The sequence below is a fragment of the Schistocerca cancellata genome, chromosome 6 (assembly GCF_023864275.1).
Source record: "Schistocerca cancellata isolate TAMUIC-IGC-003103 chromosome 6, iqSchCanc2.1, whole genome shotgun sequence".
Lineage (NCBI taxonomy): Eukaryota > Metazoa > Arthropoda > Insecta > Orthoptera > Acrididae > Schistocerca > Schistocerca cancellata.
The window spans coordinates 4946391-4965929 of record NC_064631.1 but is presented as its reverse complement, the minus strand read 5'-3'; the positions used below and the strand labels follow the sequence as shown (position 1 = coordinate 4965929).

Below are 19539 nucleotides of genomic sequence, written 5' to 3'. Positions count from 1 at the left end.
ACGCACCAAACGAATGACAGGCGGTGCATCGAGCAGCTGTGTTGTGCGTCTCACCTACGTTCGGCAGTCGCCTATGAGACGCCGAGGCGAGCGCGCACTCCGCGCCACCTTCCAGGTGGAAAGACGCGCTTTGCGTCAAATGTGCCACGGAAAGCGGCGATTGCGTGTGTTGGGAGAAGAGGCGAATGCTTCTTCGGTGGTGCGGCTACATTATAAGGACGCCAACGGCAGTACCATGTTGACTACACCGGTTCTCGTCCGATCACCGAAGTTAAGCAACATCGGGCGCGGTTAGTACTTGGATGGGTGACCGCCTGGGAACACCGCGTGCTGATGGCTCTTTCTCATTTTTACGTCGCTACACCTGCCAGGCCTCTTTTCATAATAACTTTCAGGTGTCGACAAAGATGCTTCCACAAGCATTTTAAAGTACTGTATTAAACGTAAGATACGAAATTACGGTAATGAACTCGGTTTGAGTAAGAATGCGCGAAGGAAGAGTGCTAGGAACTCGTTGAAAATGACAAAACACTACCAATCGACAGATGTGTTCTTGAAATGCGCCAGAGCCTACTGTTACGCAGCAGTGCTAAATTCCGAAAAGTAACTAAATAAATAAATAAATAAAAAAAAACCAACCGTTCTCGTGCCATCACCCAAGTTAAGCAACAACGTTAGTATTCGGATCGGCGACTGCCTGGGACCTCTGGCTGTCTTCATATTTTGCTTTCTTGTCGCCAGCCCTGCCAGCCGTCTCTTCACGCTACCTTTCCGATGCGACAAAGATGTTTCCACAATGACTTAAATCTGTTGTAATAAACAAAAGATACGATATTAGGGAACTCAGTTTGAAGAAGCGTGTGCCAAGGAAGATTTCCAAAGTGTCTCTGGAAATAACAAAACAGTATTAAGCGGCAGAAATGTTCCGAAATACGTCCGGGCTTATTGTTTTGTAGCAGTGTACACGTGCAAATTTGTAAACAAAAATTCTGTGTCTTCTGTCCTTGGTTTCGCACCTTTCCATGGCACGGCACAGCGCTGCTCTAGTAGCTCCGAACGGCCGCCCACGGCGTCTCGGACACGCCGGTCAGGCCCGCGCCCGTCTCGCAGATGTTTCTCGTGCTTGTGCTGTCATATGGGCCGCGACCCGAGCGGCAGCGAGCGGCAGTCGAGCAAAGTCGGGACAAGTCGGGACGGGAGGGGGGACAGGCGCGAATGCAAATGCACCGCGCAAATTACGCATAAATCTGGAAGCGCGGCGTGTGTCAGGCAGGTGAGAAAGCTTCCGTCGGTCCAGCAGGACACTGCAACACCCCGCGCAGTCCCCCCGCCGCCCGGCCGCGCGCAAGCCCTGCGCCGGATAACAGGAACAAGGCGCGTCGCCAGTGGGTGTCGGAGGCCGCACGCACCAAACGAATGACAGGCGGTGCATCGAGCAGCTGTGTTGTGCGTCTCACCTACGTTCGGCAGTCGCCTATGAGACGCCGAGGCGAGCGCGCACTCCGCGCCACCTTCCAGGTGGAAAGACGCGCTTTGCGTCAAATGTGCCACGGAAAGCGGCGATTGCGTGTGTTGGGAGAAGAGGCGAATGCTTCTTCGGTGGTGCGGCTACATTATAAGGACGCCAACGGCAGTACCATGTTGACTACACCGGTTCTCGTCCGATCACCGAAGTTAAGCAACATCGGGCGCGGTTAGTACTTGGATGGGTGACCGCCTGGGAACACCGCGTGCTGATGGCTCTTTCTCATTTTTACGTCGCTACACCTGCCAGGCCTCTTTTCATAATAACTTTCAGGTGTCGACAAAGATGCTTCCACAAGCATTTTAAAGTACTGTATTAAACGTAAGATACGAAATTACGGTAATGAACTCGGTTTGAGTAAGAATGCGCGAAGGAAGAGTGCTAGGAACTCGTTGAAAATGACAAAACACTACCAATCGACAGATGTGTTCTTGAAATGCGCCAGAGCCTACTGTTACGCAGCAGTGCTAAATTCCGAAAAGTAACTAAATAAATAAATAAATAAAAAAAAACCAACCGTTCTCGTGCCATCACCCAAGTTAAGCAACAACGTTAGTATTCGGATCGGCGACTGCCTGGGACCTCTGGCTGTCTTCATATTTTGCTTTCTTGTCGCCAGCCCTGCCAGCCGTCTCTTCACGCTACCTTTCCGATGCGACAAAGATGTTTCCACAATGACTTAAATCTGTTGTAATAAACAAAAGATACGATATTAGGGAACTCAGTTTGAAGAAGCGTGTGCCAAGGAAGATTTCCAAAGTGTCTCTGGAAATAACAAAACAGTATTAAGCGGCAGAAATGTTCCGAAATACGTCCGGGCTTATTGTTTTGTAGCAGTGTACACGTGCAAATTTGTAAACAAAAATTCTGTGTCTTCTGTCCTTGGTTTCGCACCTTTCCATGGCACGGCACAGCGCTGCTCTAGTAGCTCCGAACGGCCGCCCACGGCGTCTCGGACACGCCGGTCAGGCCCGCGCCCGTCTCGCAGATGTTTCTCGTGCTTGTGCTGTCATATGGGCCGCGACCCGAGCGGCAGCGAGCGGCAGTCGAGCAAAGTCGGGACAAGTCGGGACGGGAGGGGGGACAGGCGCGAATGCAAATGCACCGCGCAAATTACGCATAAATCTGGAAGCGCGGCGTGTGTCAGGCAGGTGAGAAAGCTTCCGTCGGTCCAGCAGGACACTGCAACACCCCGCGCAGGAGGCCGCACGCACCAAACGAATGACAGGCGGTGCATCGAGCAGCTGTGTTGTGCGTCTCACCTACGTTCGGCAGTCGCCTATGAGACGCCGAGGCGAGCGCGCACTCCGCGCCACCTTCGAGGTGGAAAGACGCGCTTTGCGTCAAATGTGCCACGGAAAGCGGCGATTGCGTGTGTTGGGAGAAGAGGCGAATGCTTCTTCCGTGGTGCGGCTACAGTATAAGGACGCCAACGGCCATACCATGTTGACTACACCGGTTCTCGTCCGATCACCGAAGTTAAGCAACATCGGGCGCGGTTAGTACTTGGATGGGTGACCGCCTGGGAACACCGCGTGCTGTTGGCTCTTTCTCATTTTTTTCATTTTTACGTCGCTACACCTGCCAGGCCTCTTTTCATAATAACTTTCAGGTGTCGACAAAGATGCTTCCACAAGCATTTTAAAGTACTGTATTAAACGTAAGATACGAAATTACGGTAATGAACTCGGTTTGAGTAAGAATGCGCGAAGGAAGAGTGCTAGGAACTCGTTGAAAATGACAAAACACTACCAATCGACAGATGTGTTCTTGAAATGCGCCAGAGCCTACTGTTACGCAGCAGTGCTAAATTCCGAAAAGTAACTAAATAAATAAATAAATAAAAAAAAACCAACCGTTCTCGTGAAATCACCCAAGTTAAGCAACAACGTTAGTATTCGGATCGGCGACTGCCTGGGACCTCTGGCTGTCTTCATATTTTGCTTTCTTGTCGCCAGCCCTGCCAGCCGTCTCTTCACGCTACCTTTCCGATGCGACAAAGATGTTTCCACAATGACTTAAATCTGTTGTAATAAACAAAAGATACGATATTAGGGAACTCAGTTTGAAGAAGCGTGTGCCAAGGAAGATTTCCAAAGTGTCTCTGGAAATAACAAAACAGTATTAAGCGGCAGAAATGTTCCGAAATACGTCCGGGCTTATTGTTTTGTAGCAGTGTACACGTGCAAATTTGTAAACAAAAATTCTGTGTCTTCTGTCCTTGGTTTCGCACCTTTCCATGGCACGGCACAGCGCTGCTCTAGTAGCTCCGAACGGCCGCCCACGGCGTCTCGGACACGCCGGTCAGGCCCGCGCCCGTCTCGCAGATGTTTCTCGTGCTTGTGCTGTCATATGGGCCGCGACCCGAGCGGCAGCGAGCGGCAGTCGAGCAAAATCGGGACAAGTCGGGACGGGGACAGGGACAGGGATAGGAATGGTGCGAATGCACTGCAAACTACGCAGACACCTGGTGTGAGGCGAGGCGAGGCGAGGCGAGGCGAGGCGAGGAAGCCCACATCGCTACCAGTGGGCCCTCCAGCACGACACTGCCACACCCCGCACAGGCCTTCCGCTGAACACCAGGGACAAGATGCGTCCTCCGCTTGTGTCGAAGGCTGCACGCGCCCTGCGAATGACAGGGGGTGCAACGAGCAGCAGTGCGTCTCACACACGCGGCGGTGCGCCCGCCAATTCGGCCGTCACTCTGCTGGGACGCCGGGCGCGCCTCCCCGCGCCGTCCTCGAGGAACTGGCGGTTGCGGAAGGAAGCGCTTTCGTCAAATGCGGCCGAAAACTAACATTTTGTGTGTTGGGAGAAAAGCCGAACGCGAATTCTGCCATGCTCCTACATTAGATGAGCGCCAACGGCCATACCATGATGAATACACCGGTTCTCGTCCGATCACCGAAGTTAAGCATCATCGGGCACGGCTAGTACTTGGATGGGTGATCGCCTGGGAAACCCGGGTGCTGTTGGCTCCCTTCCTGTTTTTTTTTGTTATGTCGCCAGCCCAATTTTCAAACTACCTTTCTGTTGTGACAAAGATGCTTCCTTAAGCCTTTTAAACTACTGTAATGGTACGAAAATGCAGTAATTAACTCAGTTTGAGGGAGAATGTGCTAACCAAGTTTGCCAAGAAGACCTTGAAAACGACAAAACAGTACGAATCGGCAGGTGATTTCTGAAATACGTCACCGCCTATTGTTGTGTAGGAGTGTAGAGTTCCAAATTTGATTTGTAACCACGAATTTATTCCTTAGTCGTCTCGTCTCGTCTCGTCTCGTCTCGTCCCGCAGAAGTTTGTCGTGCTTGCGCTGTCATATGGACCACGACCCCAGCGGCAGCGAGCGGCAGTCGAGCAAAGTCGGGACAAGTCGGGACGGGGACAGGGACAGGTATAGGAATGGTGCGAATGCATTGCAAACTACGCAGACACCTGGTGTGAGGCGAGGCGAGGCGAGGCGAGGCGAGGCGAGGAAGCCCACATCGCTACCAGTGGGCCCTCCAGCACGACACTGCCACACCCCGCACAGGCCTTCCGCTGAACACCAGGGACAAGATGCGTCCTTCGCTAGTGTCGAAGGCTGCACGCGCCCAGCGAATGACAGGGGGTGCAACGAGCAGCAGTGCGTCTCACACACGCGGCGGTGCGCCCGCCAATTCGGCCGTCACTCTGCTGGGACGCCGGGCGCGCCTCCCCGCGCCGTCCTCGAGGAACTGGCGGTTGCGGAAGGAAGCGCTTTCGTCAAATGCGGCCGAAAACTAACATTTTGTGTGTTGGGAGAAAAGCCGAACGAGAATTCTGCCGTGCTCCTACATTAGATGAGCGCCAACGGCCATACCATGATGAATACACCGGTTCTCGTCCGATCACCGAAGTTAAGCATCATCGGGCACGGCTAGTACTTGGATGGGTGACCGCCTGGGAAACCCGGGTGCTGTTGGCTCCCTTCCTGTTTTTTTTTTTGTTATGTCGCCAGCCCAATTTTCAAACTACCTTTCTGTTGTGACAAAGATGCTTCCTTAAGCCTTTTAAACTACTGTAATGGTACGAAAATGCAGTAATTAACTCAGTTTGAGGGAGAATGTGCTAACCAAGTTTGCCAAGAAGACTTTGAAAACGACAAAACTGTACGAATCGGCAGGTGATTTCTGAAATACGTCACCGCCTAATGTTGTGTAGGAGTGTAGAGTTCCAAATTTGATTTGTAAAAACGAATTTATTCCTTAGTCGTCTCGACTCGTCTCGTCTCGTCTCGTCCCGCAGAAGTTTGTCGTGCTTGGGCTGTCATATGGACCACGACCCCAGCGGCAGCGAGCGGCAGTCGAGCAAAGTCGGGACAAGTCGGGACGGGGACAGGGACAGGTATAGGAATGGTGCGAATGCATTGCAAACTACGCAGACACCTGGTGTGAGGCGAGGCGAGGCGTGGCGAGGCGAGGCGAGGAAGCCCACATCGCTACCAGTGGGCCCTCCAGCACGACACTGCCACACCCCGCACAGGCCTTCCGCTGAACACCAGGGACAAGATGCGTCCTCCGCTAGTGTCGAAGGCTGCACGCGCCCAGCGAATGACAGGGGGTGCAACGAGCAGCAGTGCGTCTCACACACGCGGCGGTGCGCCCGCCAATTCGGCCGTCACTCTGCTGGGACGCCGGGCGCGCCTCCCCGCGCCGTCCTCGAGGAACTGGCGGTTGCGGAAGGAAGCGCTTTCGTCAAATGCGGCCGAAAACTAACATTTTGTGTGTTGGGAGAAAAGCCGAACGCGAATTCTGCCGTGCTCCTACATTAGATGAGCGCCAACGGCCATACCATGATGAATACACCGGTTCTCGTCCGATCACCGAAGTTAAGCATCATCGGGCCCGGCTAGTACTTGGATGGGTGACCGCCTGGGAAACCCGGGTGCTGTTGGCTCCCTTCCTGTTTTTTTTTTGTTATGTCGCCAGCCCAATTTTCAAACTACCTTTCTGTTGTGACAAAGATGCTTCCTTAAGCCTTTTAAACTACTGTAATGGTACGAAAATGCAGTAATTAACTCTGTTTGAGGGAGAATGTGCTAACCAAGTTTGCCAAGAAGACTTTGAAAACGACAAAACAGTACGAATCGGCAGATGATTTCTGAAATACGTCACCGCCTATTGTTGTGTAGGAGTGTAGAGTTCCAAATTTGATTTGTAACCACGAATTTATTCCTTAGTCGTCTCGTCTCGTCTCGTCTCGTCTCGTCCCGCAGACGTTTGTCGTGCTTGCGCTGTCATATGGACCACGACCCGAGCGGCAGCGAGCGGCAGTCGAGCAAAGTCGGGACAAGTCGGGACGGGGACAGGGACAGGTATAGGAATGGTGCGAATGCACTGCAAACTACGCAGACACCTGGTGTGAGGCGAGGCGAGGCGAGGCGAGGCGAGGAAGCCCACATCGCTACCAGTGGGCCCTCCAGCACGACACTGCCACACCCCGCACAGGCCTTCCGCTGAACACCAGGGACAAGATGCGTCCTCCGCTAGTGTCGAAGGCTGCACGCGCCCAGCGAATGACAGGGGGTGCAACGAACAGCAGTGCGTCTCACACACGCGGCGGTGCGCCCGCCAATTCGGCCGTCACTCTGCTGGGACGCCGGGCGCGCCTCCCCGCGCCGTCCTCGAGGAACTGGCGGTTGCGGAAGGAAGCGCTTTCGTCAAATGCGGCCGAAAACTAACATTTTGTGTGTTGGGAGAAAAGCCGAACGAGAATTCTGCCGTGCTCCTACATTAGATGAGCGCCAACGGCCATACCATGATGAATACACCGGTTCTCGTCCGATCACCGAAGTTAAGCATCATCGGGCACGGCTAGTACTTGGATGGGTGACCGCCTGGGAAACCCGGGTGCTGTTGGCTCCCTTCCTGTTTTTTTTTTGTTATGTCGCCAGCCCAATTTTCAAACTACCTTTCTGTTGTGACAAAGATGCTTCCTTAAGCCTTTTAAACTACTGTAATGGTACGAAAATGCAGTAATTAACTCAGTTTGAGGGAGAATGTGCTAACCAAGTTTGCCAAGAAGACTTTGAAAACGACAAAACTGTACGAATCGGCAGGTGATTTCTGAAATACGTCACCGCCTATTGTTGTGTAGGAGTGTAGAGTTCCAAATTTGATTTGTAAAAACGAATTTATTCCTTAGTCGTCTCGACTCGTCTCGTCTCGTCTCGTCCCGCAGAAGTTTGTCGTGCTTGGGCTGTCATATGGACCACGACCCCAGCGGCAGCGAGCGGCAGTCGAGCAAAGTCGGGACAAGTCGGGACGGGGACAGGGACAGGGATAGGAATGGTGCGAATGCACTGCAAACTACGCAGACACCTGGTGTGAGGCGAGGCGAGGCGAGGCGAGGCGAGGCGAGGAAGCCCACATCGCTACCAGTGGGCCCTCCAGCACGACACTGCCACACCCCGCACAGGCCTTCCGCTGAACACCAGGGACAAGATGCGTCCTCCGCTAGTGTCGAAGGCTGCACGCGCCCAGCGAATGACAGGGGGTGCAACGAACAGCAGTGCGTCTCACACACGCGGCGGTGCGCCCGCCAATTCGGCCGTCACTCTGCTGGGACGCCGGGCGCGCCTCCCCGCGCCGTCCTCGAGGAACTGGCGGTTGCGGAAGGAAGCGCTTTCGTCAAATGCGGCCGAAAACTAACATTTTGTGTGTTGGGAGAAAAGCCGAACGAGAATTCTGCCGTGCTCCTACATTAGATGAGCGCCAACGGCCATACCATGATGAATACACCGGTTCTCGTCCGATCACCGAAGTTAAGCATCATCGGGCACGGCTAGTACTTGGATGGGTGACCGCCTGGGAAACCCGGGTGCTGTTGGCTCCCTTCCTGTTTTTTTTTTGTTATGTCGCCAGCCCAATTTTCAAACTACCTTTCTGTTGTGACAAAGATGCTTCCTTAAGCCTTTTAAACTACTGTAATGGTACGAAAATGCAGTAATTAACTCAGTTTGAGGGAGAATGTGCTAACCAAGTTTGCCAAGAAGACTTTGAAAACGACAAAACTGTACGAATCGGCAGGTGATTTCTGAAATACGTCACCGCCTATTGTTGTGTAGGAGTGTAGAGTTCCAAATTTGATTTGTAAAAACGAATTTATTCCTTAGTCGTCTCGACTCGTCTCGTCTCGTCTCGTCCCGCAGAAGTTTGTCGTGCTTGGGCTGTCATATGGACCACGACCCCAGCGGCAGCGAGCGGCAGCCGAGCAAAGTCGGGACAAGTCGGGACGGGGACAGGGACAGGTATAGGAATGGTGCGAATGCATTGCAAACTACGCAGACACCTGGTGTGAGGCGAGGCGAGGCGTGGCGAGGCGAGGCGAGGAAGCCCACATCGCTACCAGTGGGCCCTCCAGCACGACACTGCCACACCCCGCACAGGCCTTCCGCTGAACACCAGGGACAAGATGCGTCCTCCGCTAGTGTCGAAGGCTGCACGCGCCCAGCGAATGACAGGGGGTGCAACGAGCAGCAGTGCGTCTCACACACGCGGCGGTGCGCCCGCCAATTCGGCCGTCACTCTGCTGGGACGCCGGGCGCGCCTCCCCGCGCCGTCCTCGAGGAACTGGCGGTTGCGGAAGGAAGCGCTTTCGTCAAATGCGGCCGAAAACTAACATTTTGTGTGTTGGGAGAAAAGCCGAACGCGAATTCTGCCGTGCTCCTACATTAGATGAGCGCCAACGGCCATACCATGATGAATACACCGGTTCTCGTCCGATCACCGAAGTTAAGCATCATCGGGCCCGGCTAGTACTTGGATGGGTGACCGCCTGGGAAACCCGGGTGCTGTTGGCTCCCTTCCTGTTTTTTTTTTGTTATGTCGCCAGCCCAATTTTCAAACTACCTTTCTGTTGTGACAAAGATGCTTCCTTAAGCCTTTTAAACTACTGTAATGGTACGAAAATGCAGTAATTAACTCTGTTTGAGGGAGAATGTGCTAACCAAGTTTGCCAAGAAGACTTTGAAAACGACAAAACAGTACGAATCGGCAGATGATTTCTGAAATACGTCACCGCCTATTGTTGTGTAGGAGTGTAGAGTTTCAAATTTGATTTGTAACCACGAATTTATTCCTTAGTCGTCTCGTCTCGTCTCGTCTCGTCTCGTCCCGCAGACGTTTGTCGTGCTTGCGCTGTCATATGGACCACGACCCGAGCGGCAGCGAGCGGCAGTCGAGCAAAGTCGGGACAAGTCGGGACGGGGACAGGGACAGGGATAGGAATGGTGCGAATGCACTGCAAACTACGCAGACACCTGGTGTGAGGCGAGGCGAGGCGAGGCGAGGCGAGGCGAGGAAGCCCACATCGCTACCAGTGGGCCCTCCAGCACGACACTGCCACACCCCGCACAGGCCTTCCGCTGAACACCAGGGACAAGATGCGTCCTCCGCTAGTGTCGAAGGCTGCACGCGCCCAGCGAATGACAGGGGGTGCAACGAACAGCAGTGCGTCTCACACACGCGGCGGTGCGCCCGCCAATTCGGCCGTCACTCTGCTGGGACGCCGGGCGCGCCTCCCCGCGCCGTCCTCGAGGAACTGGCGGTTGCGGAAGGAAGCGCTTTCGTCAAATGCGGCCGAAAACTAACATTTTGTGTGTTGGGAGAAAAGCCGAACGAGAATTCTGCCGTGCTCCTACATTAGATGAGCGCCAACGGCCATACCATGATGAATACACCGGTTCTCGTCCGATCACCGAAGTTAAGCATCATCGGGCACGGCTAGTACTTGGATGGGTGACCGCCTGGGAAACCCGGGTGCTGTTGGCTCCCTTCCTGTTTTTTTTTTGTTATGTCGCCAGCCCAATTTTCAAACTACCTTTCTGTTGTGACAAAGATGCTTCCTTAAGCCTTTTAAACTACTGTAATGGTACGAAAATGCAGTAATTAACTCAGTTTGAGGGAGAATGTGCTAACCAAGTTTGCCAAGAAGACTTTGAAAACGACAAAACTGTACGAATCGGCAGGTGATTTCTGAAATACGTCACCGCCTATTGTTGTGTAGGAGTGTAGAGTTCCAAATTTGATTTGTAAAAACGAATTTATTCCTTAGTCGTCTCGACTCGTCTCGTCTCGTCTCGTCCCGCAGAAGTTTGTCGTGCTTGGGCTGTCATATGGACCACGACCCCAGCGGCAGCGAGCGGCAGCCGAGCAAAGTCGGGACAAGTCGGGACGGGGACAGGGACAGGGATAGGAATGGTGCGAATGCACTGCAAACTACGCAGACACCTGGTGTGAGGCGAGGCGAGGCGAGGCGAGGCGAGGCGAGGAAGCCCACATCGCTACCAGTGGGCCCTCCAGCACGACACTGCCACACCCCGCACAGGCCTTCCGCTGAACACCAGGGACAAGATGCGTCCTCCGCTAGTGTCGAAGGCTGCACGCGCCCAGCGAATGACAGGGGGTGCAACGAACAGCAGTGCGTCTCACACACGCGGCGGTGCGCCCGCCAATTCGGCCGTCACTCTGCTGGGACGCCGGGCGCGCCTCCCCGCGCCGTCCTCGAGGAACTGGCGGTTGCGGAAGGAAGCGCTTTCGTCAAATGCGGCCGAAAACTAACATTTTGTGTGTTGGGAGAAAAGCCGAACGAGAATTCTGCCGTGCTCCTACATTAGATGAGCGCCAACGGCCATACCATGATGAATACACCGGTTCTCGTCCGATCACCGAAGTTAAGCATCATCGGGCACGGCTAGTACTTGGATGGGTGACCGCCTGGGAAACCCGGGTGCTGTTGGCTCCCTTCCTGTTTTTTTTTTGTTATGTCGCCAGCCCAATTTTCAAACTACCTTTCTGTTGTGACAAAGATGCTTCCTTAAGCCTTTTAAACTACTGTAATGGTACGAAAATGCAGTAATTAACTCAGTTTGAGGGAGAATGTGCTAACCAAGTTTGCCAAGAAGACTTTGAAAACGACAAAACTGTACGAATCGGCAGGTGATTTCTGAAATACGTCACCGCCTATTGTTGTGTAGGAGTGTAGAGTTCCAAATTTGATTTGTAACCACGAATTTATTCCTTAGTCGTCTCGTCTCGTCTCGTCTCGTCTCGTCCCGCAGACGTTTGTCGTGCTTGCGCTGTCATATGGACCACGACCCGAGCGGCAGCGAGCGGCAGTCGAGCAAAGTCGGGACAAGTCGGGACGGGGACAGGGACAGGGATAGGAATGGTGCGAATGCACTGCAAACTACGCAGACACCTGGTGTGAGGCGAGGCGAGGCGAGGCGAGGCGAGGCGAGGAAGCCCACATCGCTACCAGTGGGCCCTCCAGCACGACACTGCCACACCCCGCACAGGCCTTCCGCTGAACACCAGGGACAAGATGCGTCCTCCGCTAGTGTCGAAGGCTGCACGCGCCCAGCGAATGACAGGGGGTGCAACGAACAGCAGTGCGTCTCACACACGCGGCGGTGCGCCCGCCAATTCGGCCGTCACTCTGCTGGGACGCCGGGCGCGCCTCCCCGCGCCGTCCTCGAGGAACTGGCGGTTGCGGAAGGAAGCGCTTTCGTCAAATGCGGCCGAAAACTAACATTTTGTGTGTTGGGAGAAAAGCCGAACGAGAATTCTGCCGTGCTCCTACATTAGATGAGCGCCAACGGCCATACCATGATGAATACACCGGTTCTCGTCCGATCACCGAAGTTAAGCATCATCGGGCACGGCTAGTACTTGGATGGGTGACCGCCTGGGAAACCCGGGTGCTGTTGGCTCCCTTCCTGTTTTTTTTTTGTTATGTCGCCAGCCCAATTTTCAAACTACCTTTCTGTTGTGACAAAGATGCTTCCTTAAGCCTTTTAAACTACTGTAATGGTACGAAAATGCAGTAATTAACTCAGTTTGAGGGAGAATGTGCTAACCAAGTTTGCCAAGAAGACTTTGAAAACGACAAAACTGTACGAATCGGCAGGTGATTTCTGAAATACGTCACCGCCTATTGTTGTGTAGGAGTGTAGAGTTCCAAATTTGATTTGTAAAAACGAATTTATTCCTTAGTCGTCTCGACTCGTCTCGTCTCGTCTCGTCCCGCAGAAGTTTGTCGTGCTTGGGCTGTCATATGGACCACGACCCCAGCGGCAGCGAGCGGCAGCCGAGCAAAGTCGGGACAAGTCGGGACGGGGACAGGGACAGGTATAGGAATGGTGCGAATGCATTGCAAACTACGCAGACACCTGGTGTGAGGCGAGGCGAGGCGTGGCGAGGCGAGGCGAGGAAGCCCACATCGCTACCAGTGGGCCCTCCAGCACGACACTGCCACACCCCGCACAGGCCTTCCGCTGAACACCAGGGACAAGATGCGTCCTCCGCTAGTGTCGAAGGCTGCACGCGCCCAGCGAATGACAGGGGGTGCAACGAGCAGCAGTGCGTCTCACACACGCGGCGGTGCGCCCGCCAATTCGGCCGTCACTCTGCTGGGACGCCGGGCGCGCCTCCCCGCGCCGTCCTCGAGGAACTGGCGGTTGCGGAAGGAAGCGCTTTCGTCAAATGCGGCCGAAAACTAACATTTTGTGTGTTGGGAGAAAAGCCGAACGCGAATTCTGCCGTGCTCCTACATTAGATGAGCGCCAACGGCCATACCATGATGAATACACCGGTTCTCGTCCGATCACCGAAGTTAAGCATCATCGGGCCCGGCTAGTACTTGGATGGGTGACCGCCTGGGAAACCCGGGTGCTGTTGGCTCCCTTCCTGTTTTTTTTTTGTTATGTCGCCAGCCCAATTTTCAAACTACCTTTCTGTTGTGACAAAGATGCTTCCTTAAGCCTTTTAAACTACTGTAATGGTACGAAAATGCAGTAATTAACTCTGTTTGAGGGAGAATGTGCTAACCAAGTTTGCCAAGAAGACTTTGAAAACGACAAAACAGTACGAATCGGCAGATGATTTCTGAAATACGTCACCGCCTATTGTTGTGTAGGAGTGTAGAGTTCCAAATTTGATTTGTAACCACGAATTTATTCCTTAGTCGTCTCGTCTCGTCTCGTCTCGTCTCGTCCCGCAGACGTTTGTCGTGCTTGCGCTGTCATATGGACCACGACCCGAGCGGCAGCGAGCGGCAGTCGAGCAAAGTCGGGACAAGTCGGGACGGGGACAGGGACAGGGATAGGAATGGTGCGAATGCACTGCAAACTACGCAGACACCTGGTGTGAGGCGAGGCGAGGCGAGGCGAGGCGAGGCGAGGAAGCCCACATCGCTACCAGTGGGCCCTCCAGCACGACACTGCCACACCCCGCACAGGCCTTCCGCTGAACACCAGGGACAAGATGCGTCCTCCGCTAGTGTCGAAGGCTGCACGCGCCCAGCGAATGACAGGGGGTGCAACGAACAGCAGTGCGTCTCACACACGCGGCGGTGCGCCCGCCAATTCGGCCGTCACTCTGCTGGGACGCCGGGCGCGCCTCCCCGCGCCGTCCTCGAGGAACTGGCGGTTGCGGAAGGAAGCGCTTTCGTCAAATGCGGCCGAAAACTAACATTTTGTGTGTTGGGAGAAAAGCCGAACGAGAATTCTGCCGTGCTCCTACATTAGATGAGCGCCAACGGCCATACCATGATGAATACACCGGTTCTCGTCCGATCACCGAAGTTAAGCATCATCGGGCACGGCTAGTACTTGGATGGGTGACCGCCTGGGAAACCCGGGTGCTGTTGGCTCCCTTCCTGTTTTTTTTTTGTTATGTCGCCAGCCCAATTTTCAAACTACCTTTCTGTTGTGACAAAGATGCTTCCTTAAGCCTTTTAAACTACTGTAATGGTACGAAAATGCAGTAATTAACTCAGTTTGAGGGAGAATGTGCTAACCAAGTTTGCCAAGAAGACTTTGAAAACGACAAAACTGTACGAATCGGCAGGTGATTTCTGAAATACGTCACCGCCTATTGTTGTGTAGGAGTGTAGAGTTCCAAATTTGATTTGTAAAAACGAATTTATTCCTTAGTCGTCTCGACTCGTCTCGTCTCGTCTCGTCCCGCAGAAGTTTGTCGTGCTTGGGCTGTCATATGGACCACGACCCCAGCGGCAGCGAGCGGCAGCCGAGCAAAGTCGGGACAAGTCGGGACGGGGACAGGGACAGGTATAGGAATGGTGCGAATGCATTGCAAACTACGCAGACACCTGGTGTGAGGCGAGGCGAGGCGTGGCGAGGCGAGGCGAGGAAGCCCACATCGCTACCAGTGGGCCCTCCAGCACGACACTGCCACACCCCGCACAGGCCTTCCGCTGAACACCAGGGACAAGATGCGTCCTCCGCTAGTGTCGAAGGCTGCACGCGCCCAGCGAATGACAGGGGGTGCAACGAGCAGCAGTGCGTCTCACACACGCGGCGGTGCGCCCGCCAATTCGGCCGTCACTCTGCTGGGACGCCGGGCGCGCCTCCCCGCGCCGTCCTCGAGGAACTGGCGGTTGCGGAAGGAAGCGCTTTCGTCAAATGCGGCCGAAAACTAACATTTTGTGTGTTGGGAGAAAAGCCGAACGCGAATTCTGCCGTGCTCCTACATTAGATGAGCGCCAACGGCCATACCATGATGAATACACCGGTTCTCGTCCGATCACCGACGTTAAGCATCATCGGGCCCGGCTAGTACTTGGATGGGTGACCGCCTGGGAAACCCGGGTGCTGTTGGCTCCCTTCCTGTTTTTTTTTTTGTTATGTCGCCAGCCCAATTTTCAAACTACCTTTCTGTTGTGACAAAGATGCTTCCTTAAGCCTTTTAAACTACTGTAATGGTACGAAAATGCAGTAATTAACTCTGTTTGAGGGAGAATGTGCTAACCAAGTTTGCCAAGAAGACTTTGAAAACGACAAAACAGTACGAATCGGCAGATGATTTCTGAAATACGTCACCGCCTATTGTTGTGTAGGAGTGTAGAGTTCCAAATTTGATTTGTAACCACGAATTTATTCCTTAGTCGTCTCGTCTCGTCTCGTCTCGTCTCGTCCCGCAGACGTTTGTCGTGCTTGCGCTGTCATATGGACCACGACCCGAGCGGCAGCGAGCGGCAGTCGAGCAAAGTCGGGACAAGTCGGGACGGGGACAGGGACAGGGATAGGAATGGTGCGAATGCACTGCAAACTACGCAGACACCTGGTGTGAGGCGAGGCGAGGCGAGGCGAGGCGAGGCGAGGAAGCCCACATCGCTACCAGTGGGCCCTCCAGCACGACACTGCCACACCCCGCACAGGCCTTCCGCTGAACACCAGGGACAAGATGCGTCCTCCGCTAGTGTCGAAGGCTGCACGCGCCCAGCGAATGACAGGGGGTGCAACGAACAGCAGTGCGCCTCACACACGCGGCGGTGCGCCCGCCAATTCGGCCGTCACTCTGCTGGGACGCCGGGCGCGCCTCCCCGCGCCGTCCTCGAGGAACTGGCGGTTGCGGAAGGAAGCGCTTTCGTCAAATGCGGCCAAAAACTAACATTTTGTGTGTTGGGAGAAAAGCCGAACGAGAATTCTGCCGTGCTCCTACATTAGATGAGCGCCAACGGCCATACCATGATGAATACACCGGTTCTCGTCCGATCACCGAAGTTAAGCATCATCGGGCACGGCTAGTACTTGGATGGGTGACCGCCTGGGAAACCCGGGTGCTGTTGGCTCCCTTCCTGTTTTTTTTTTGTTATGTCGCCAGCCCAATTTTCAAACTACCTTTCTGTTGTGACAAAGATGCTTCCTTAAGCCTTTTAAACTACTGTAATGGTACGAAAATGCAGTAATTAACTCAGTTTGAGGGAGAATGTGCTAACCAAGTTTGCCAAGAAGACTTTGAAAACGACAAAACAGTACGAATCGGCAGGTGATTTCTGAAATACGTCACCGCCTATTGTTGTGTAGGAGTGTAGAGTTCCAAATTTGATTTGTAAAAACGAATTTATTCCTTAGTCGTCTCGACTCGTCTCGTCTCGTCTCGTCCCGCAGAAGTTTGTCGTGCTTGGGCTGTCATATGGACCACGACCCCAGCGGCAGCGAGCGGCAGTCGAGCAAAGTCGGGACAAGTCGGGACGGGGACAGGGACAGGTATAGGAATGGTGCGAATGCATTGCAAACTACGCAGACACCTGGTGTGAGGCGAGGCGAGGCGTGGCGAGGCGAGGCGAGGAAGCCCACATCGCTACCAGTGGGCCCTCCAGCACGACACTGCCACACCCCGCACAGGCCTTCCGCTGAACACCAGGGACAAGATGCGTCCTCCGCTAGTGTCGAAGGCTGCACGCGCCCAGCGAATGACAGGGGGTGCAACGAGCAGCAGTGCGTCTCACACACGCGGCGGTGCGCCCGCCAATTCGGCCGTCACTCTGCTGGGACGCCGGGCGCGCCTCCCCGCGCCGTCCTCGAGGAACTGGCGGTTGCGGAAGGAAGCGCTTTCGTCAAATGCGGCCGAAAACTAACATTTTGTGTGTTGGGAGAAAAGCCGAACGAGAATTCTGCCGTGCTCCTACATTAGATGAGCGCCAACGGCCATACCATGATGAATACACCGGTTCTCGTCCGATCACCGAAGTTAAGCATCATCGGGCCCGGCTAGTACTTGGATGGGTGACCGCCTGGGAAACCCGGGTGCTGTTGGCTCCCTTCCTGTTTTTTTTTTGTTATGTCGCCAGCCCAATTTTCAAACTACCTTTCTGTTGTGACAAAGATGCTTCCTTAAGCCTTTTAAACTACTGTAATGGTACGAAAATGCAGTAATTAACTCTGTTTGAGGGAGAATGTGCTAACCAAGTTTGCCAAGAAGACTTTGAAAACGACAAAACAGTACGAATCGGCAGATGATTTCTGAAATACGTCACCGCCTATTGTTGTGTAGGAGTGTAGAGTTCCAAATTTGATTTGTAACCACGAATTTATTCCTTAGTCGTCTCGTCTCGTCTCGTCTCGTCTCGTCCCGCAGACGTTTGTCGTGCTTGCGCTGTCATATGGACCACGACCCGAGCGGCAGCGAGCGGCAGTCGAGCAAAGTCGGGACAAGTCGGGACGGGGACAGGGACAGGGATAGGAATGGTGCGAATGCACTGCAAACTACGCAGACACCTGGTGTGAGGCGAGGCGAGGCGAGGCGAGGCGAGGCGAGGAAGCCCACATCGCTACCAGTGGGCCCTCCAGCACGACACTGCCACACCCCGCACAGGCCTTCCGCTGAACACCAGGGACAAGATGCGTCCTCCGCTAGTGTCGAAGGCTGCACGCGCCCAGCGAATGACAGGGGGTGCAACGAACAGCAGTGCGCCTCACACACGCGGCGGTGCGCCCGCCAATTCGGCCGTCACTCTGCTGGGACGCCGGGCGCGCCTCCCCGCGCCGTCCTCGAGGAACTGGCGGTTGCGGAAGGAAGCGCTTTCGTCAAATGCGGCCAAAAACTAACATTTTGTGTGTTGGGAGAAAAGCCGAACGAGAATTCTGCCGTGCTCCTACATTAGATGAGCGCCAACGGCCATACCATGATGAATACACCGGTTCTCGTCCGATCACCGAAGTTAAGCATCATCGGGCACGGCTAGTACTTGGATGGGTGACCGCCTGGGAAACCCGGGTGCTGTTGGCTCCCTTCCTGTTTTTTTTTTGTTATGTCGCCAGCCCAATTTTCAAACTACCTTTCTGTTGTGACAAAGATGCTTCCTTAAGCCTTTTAAACTACTGTAATGGTACGAAAATGCAGTAATTAACTCAGTTTGAGGGAGAATGTGCTAACCAAGTTTGCCAAGAAGACTTTGAAAACGACAAAACAGTACGAATCGGCAGGTGATTTCTGAAATACGTCACCGCCTATTGTTGTGTAGGAGTGTAGAGTTCCAAATTTGATTTGTAAAAACGAATTTATTCCTTAGTCGTCTCGACTCGTCTCGTCTCGTCTCGTCCCGCAGAAGTTTGTCGTGCTTGGGCTGTCATATGGACCACGACCCCAGCGGCAGCGAGCGGCAGTCGAGCAAAGTCGGGACAAGTCGGGACGGGGACAGGGACAGGTATAGGAATGGTGCGAATGCATTGCAAACTACGCAGACACCTGGTGTGAGGCGAGGCGAGGCGTGGCGAGGCGAGGCGAGGAAGCCCACATCGCTACCAGTGGGCCCTCCAGCACGACACTGCCACACCCCGCACAGGCCTTCCGCTGAACACCAGGGACAAGATGCGTCCTCCGCTAGTGTCGAAGGCTGCACGCGCCCAGCGAATGACAGGGGGTGCAACGAGCAGCAGTGCGTCTCACACACGCGGCGGTGCGCCCGCCAATTCGGCCGTCACTCTGCTGGGACGCCGGGCGCGCCTCCCCGCGCCGTCCTCGAGGAACTGGCGGTTGCGGAAGGAAGCGCTTTCGTCAAATGCGGCCGAAAACTAACATTTTGTGTGTTGGGAGAAAAGCCGAACGAGAATTCTGCCGTGCTCCTACATTAGATGAGCGCCAACGGCCATACCATGATGAATACACCGGTTCTCGTCCGATCACCGAAGTTAAGCATCATCGGGCCCGGCTAGTACTTGGATGGGTGACCGCCTGGGAAACCCGGGTGCTGTTGGCTCCCTTCCTGTTTTTTTTTTGTTATGTCGCCAGCCCAATTTTCAAACTACCTTTCTGTTGTGACAAAGATGCTTCCTTAAGCCTTTTAAACTACTGTAATGGTACGAAAATGCAGTAATTAACTCTGTTTGAGGGAGAATGTGCTAACCAAGTTTGCCAAGAAGACTTTGAAAACGACAAAACAGTACGAATCGGCAGATGATTTCTGAAATACGTCACCGCCTATTGTTGTGTAGGAGTGTAGAGTTCCAAATTTGATTTGTAACCACGAATTTATTCCTTAGTCGTCTCGTCTCGTCTCGTCTCGTCTCGTCCCGCAGACGTTTGTCGTGCTTGCGCTGTCATATGGACCACGACCCGAGCGGCAGCGAGCGGCAGTCGAGCAAAGTCGGGACAAGTCGGGACGGGGACAGGGACAGGGATAGGAATGGTGCGAATGCACTGCAAACTACGCAGACACCTGGTGTGAGGCGAGGCGAGGCGAGGCGAGG

The 19539-nt window shown here is 54.1% G+C and overlaps 19 non-coding genes across 19 annotated transcripts; all 19 read left to right on the top strand.

The window, feature by feature from the left end:
* The first annotated feature begins 220 nt into the window (after positions 1-220).
* On the top strand, positions 221-339 carry LOC126089459 (5S ribosomal RNA). Its single transcript, XR_007520782.1, has one exon. It is a non-coding gene; the product is annotated as a 5S ribosomal RNA (ribosomal RNA).
* Positions 340-1623: 1284 nt separating this feature from the next.
* On the top strand, positions 1624-1742 carry LOC126089458 (5S ribosomal RNA). Its single transcript, XR_007520781.1, has one exon. It is a non-coding gene; the product is annotated as a 5S ribosomal RNA (ribosomal RNA).
* Positions 1743-2953: 1211 nt separating this feature from the next.
* On the top strand, positions 2954-3072 carry LOC126089019 (5S ribosomal RNA). The gene has a single exon (XR_007520364.1). It is a non-coding gene; the product is annotated as a 5S ribosomal RNA (ribosomal RNA).
* Positions 3073-4384: 1312 nt separating this feature from the next.
* Positions 4385-4503, top strand: LOC126089405 (5S ribosomal RNA). The gene has a single exon (XR_007520732.1). It is a non-coding gene; the product is annotated as a 5S ribosomal RNA (ribosomal RNA).
* Positions 4504-5353: 850 nt separating this feature from the next.
* On the top strand, positions 5354-5472 carry LOC126089353 (5S ribosomal RNA). Its single transcript, XR_007520681.1, has one exon. It is a non-coding gene; the product is annotated as a 5S ribosomal RNA (ribosomal RNA).
* Positions 5473-6324: 852 nt separating this feature from the next.
* On the top strand, positions 6325-6443 carry LOC126088982 (5S ribosomal RNA). The gene has a single exon (XR_007520328.1). It is a non-coding gene; the product is annotated as a 5S ribosomal RNA (ribosomal RNA).
* Positions 6444-7289: 846 nt separating this feature from the next.
* LOC126089352 (5S ribosomal RNA) lies at positions 7290-7408 on the top strand. Its single transcript, XR_007520680.1, has one exon. It is a non-coding gene; the product is annotated as a 5S ribosomal RNA (ribosomal RNA).
* Positions 7409-8259: 851 nt separating this feature from the next.
* On the top strand, positions 8260-8378 carry LOC126089351 (5S ribosomal RNA). The gene has a single exon (XR_007520679.1). It is a non-coding gene; the product is annotated as a 5S ribosomal RNA (ribosomal RNA).
* An 851-nt stretch (positions 8379-9229) lies between these two features.
* Positions 9230-9348, top strand: LOC126088981 (5S ribosomal RNA). The gene has a single exon (XR_007520327.1). It is a non-coding gene; the product is annotated as a 5S ribosomal RNA (ribosomal RNA).
* Positions 9349-10199: 851 nt separating this feature from the next.
* Positions 10200-10318, top strand: LOC126089350 (5S ribosomal RNA). The gene has a single exon (XR_007520678.1). It is a non-coding gene; the product is annotated as a 5S ribosomal RNA (ribosomal RNA).
* An 851-nt stretch (positions 10319-11169) lies between these two features.
* On the top strand, positions 11170-11288 carry LOC126089349 (5S ribosomal RNA). The gene has a single exon (XR_007520677.1). It is a non-coding gene; the product is annotated as a 5S ribosomal RNA (ribosomal RNA).
* An 851-nt stretch (positions 11289-12139) lies between these two features.
* Positions 12140-12258, top strand: LOC126089348 (5S ribosomal RNA). Its single transcript, XR_007520676.1, has one exon. It is a non-coding gene; the product is annotated as a 5S ribosomal RNA (ribosomal RNA).
* An 851-nt stretch (positions 12259-13109) lies between these two features.
* Positions 13110-13228, top strand: LOC126088979 (5S ribosomal RNA). The gene has a single exon (XR_007520325.1). It is a non-coding gene; the product is annotated as a 5S ribosomal RNA (ribosomal RNA).
* Positions 13229-14079: 851 nt separating this feature from the next.
* On the top strand, positions 14080-14198 carry LOC126089347 (5S ribosomal RNA). Its single transcript, XR_007520675.1, has one exon. It is a non-coding gene; the product is annotated as a 5S ribosomal RNA (ribosomal RNA).
* An 851-nt stretch (positions 14199-15049) lies between these two features.
* Positions 15050-15168, top strand: LOC126089172 (5S ribosomal RNA). The gene has a single exon (XR_007520509.1). It is a non-coding gene; the product is annotated as a 5S ribosomal RNA (ribosomal RNA).
* An 852-nt stretch (positions 15169-16020) lies between these two features.
* On the top strand, positions 16021-16139 carry LOC126089346 (5S ribosomal RNA). The gene has a single exon (XR_007520674.1). It is a non-coding gene; the product is annotated as a 5S ribosomal RNA (ribosomal RNA).
* Positions 16140-16990: 851 nt separating this feature from the next.
* LOC126088978 (5S ribosomal RNA) lies at positions 16991-17109 on the top strand. The gene has a single exon (XR_007520324.1). It is a non-coding gene; the product is annotated as a 5S ribosomal RNA (ribosomal RNA).
* An 851-nt stretch (positions 17110-17960) lies between these two features.
* Positions 17961-18079, top strand: LOC126089345 (5S ribosomal RNA). The gene has a single exon (XR_007520673.1). It is a non-coding gene; the product is annotated as a 5S ribosomal RNA (ribosomal RNA).
* An 851-nt stretch (positions 18080-18930) lies between these two features.
* Positions 18931-19049, top strand: LOC126088977 (5S ribosomal RNA). The gene has a single exon (XR_007520323.1). It is a non-coding gene; the product is annotated as a 5S ribosomal RNA (ribosomal RNA).
* Positions 19050-19539: the final 490 nt, after the last annotated feature.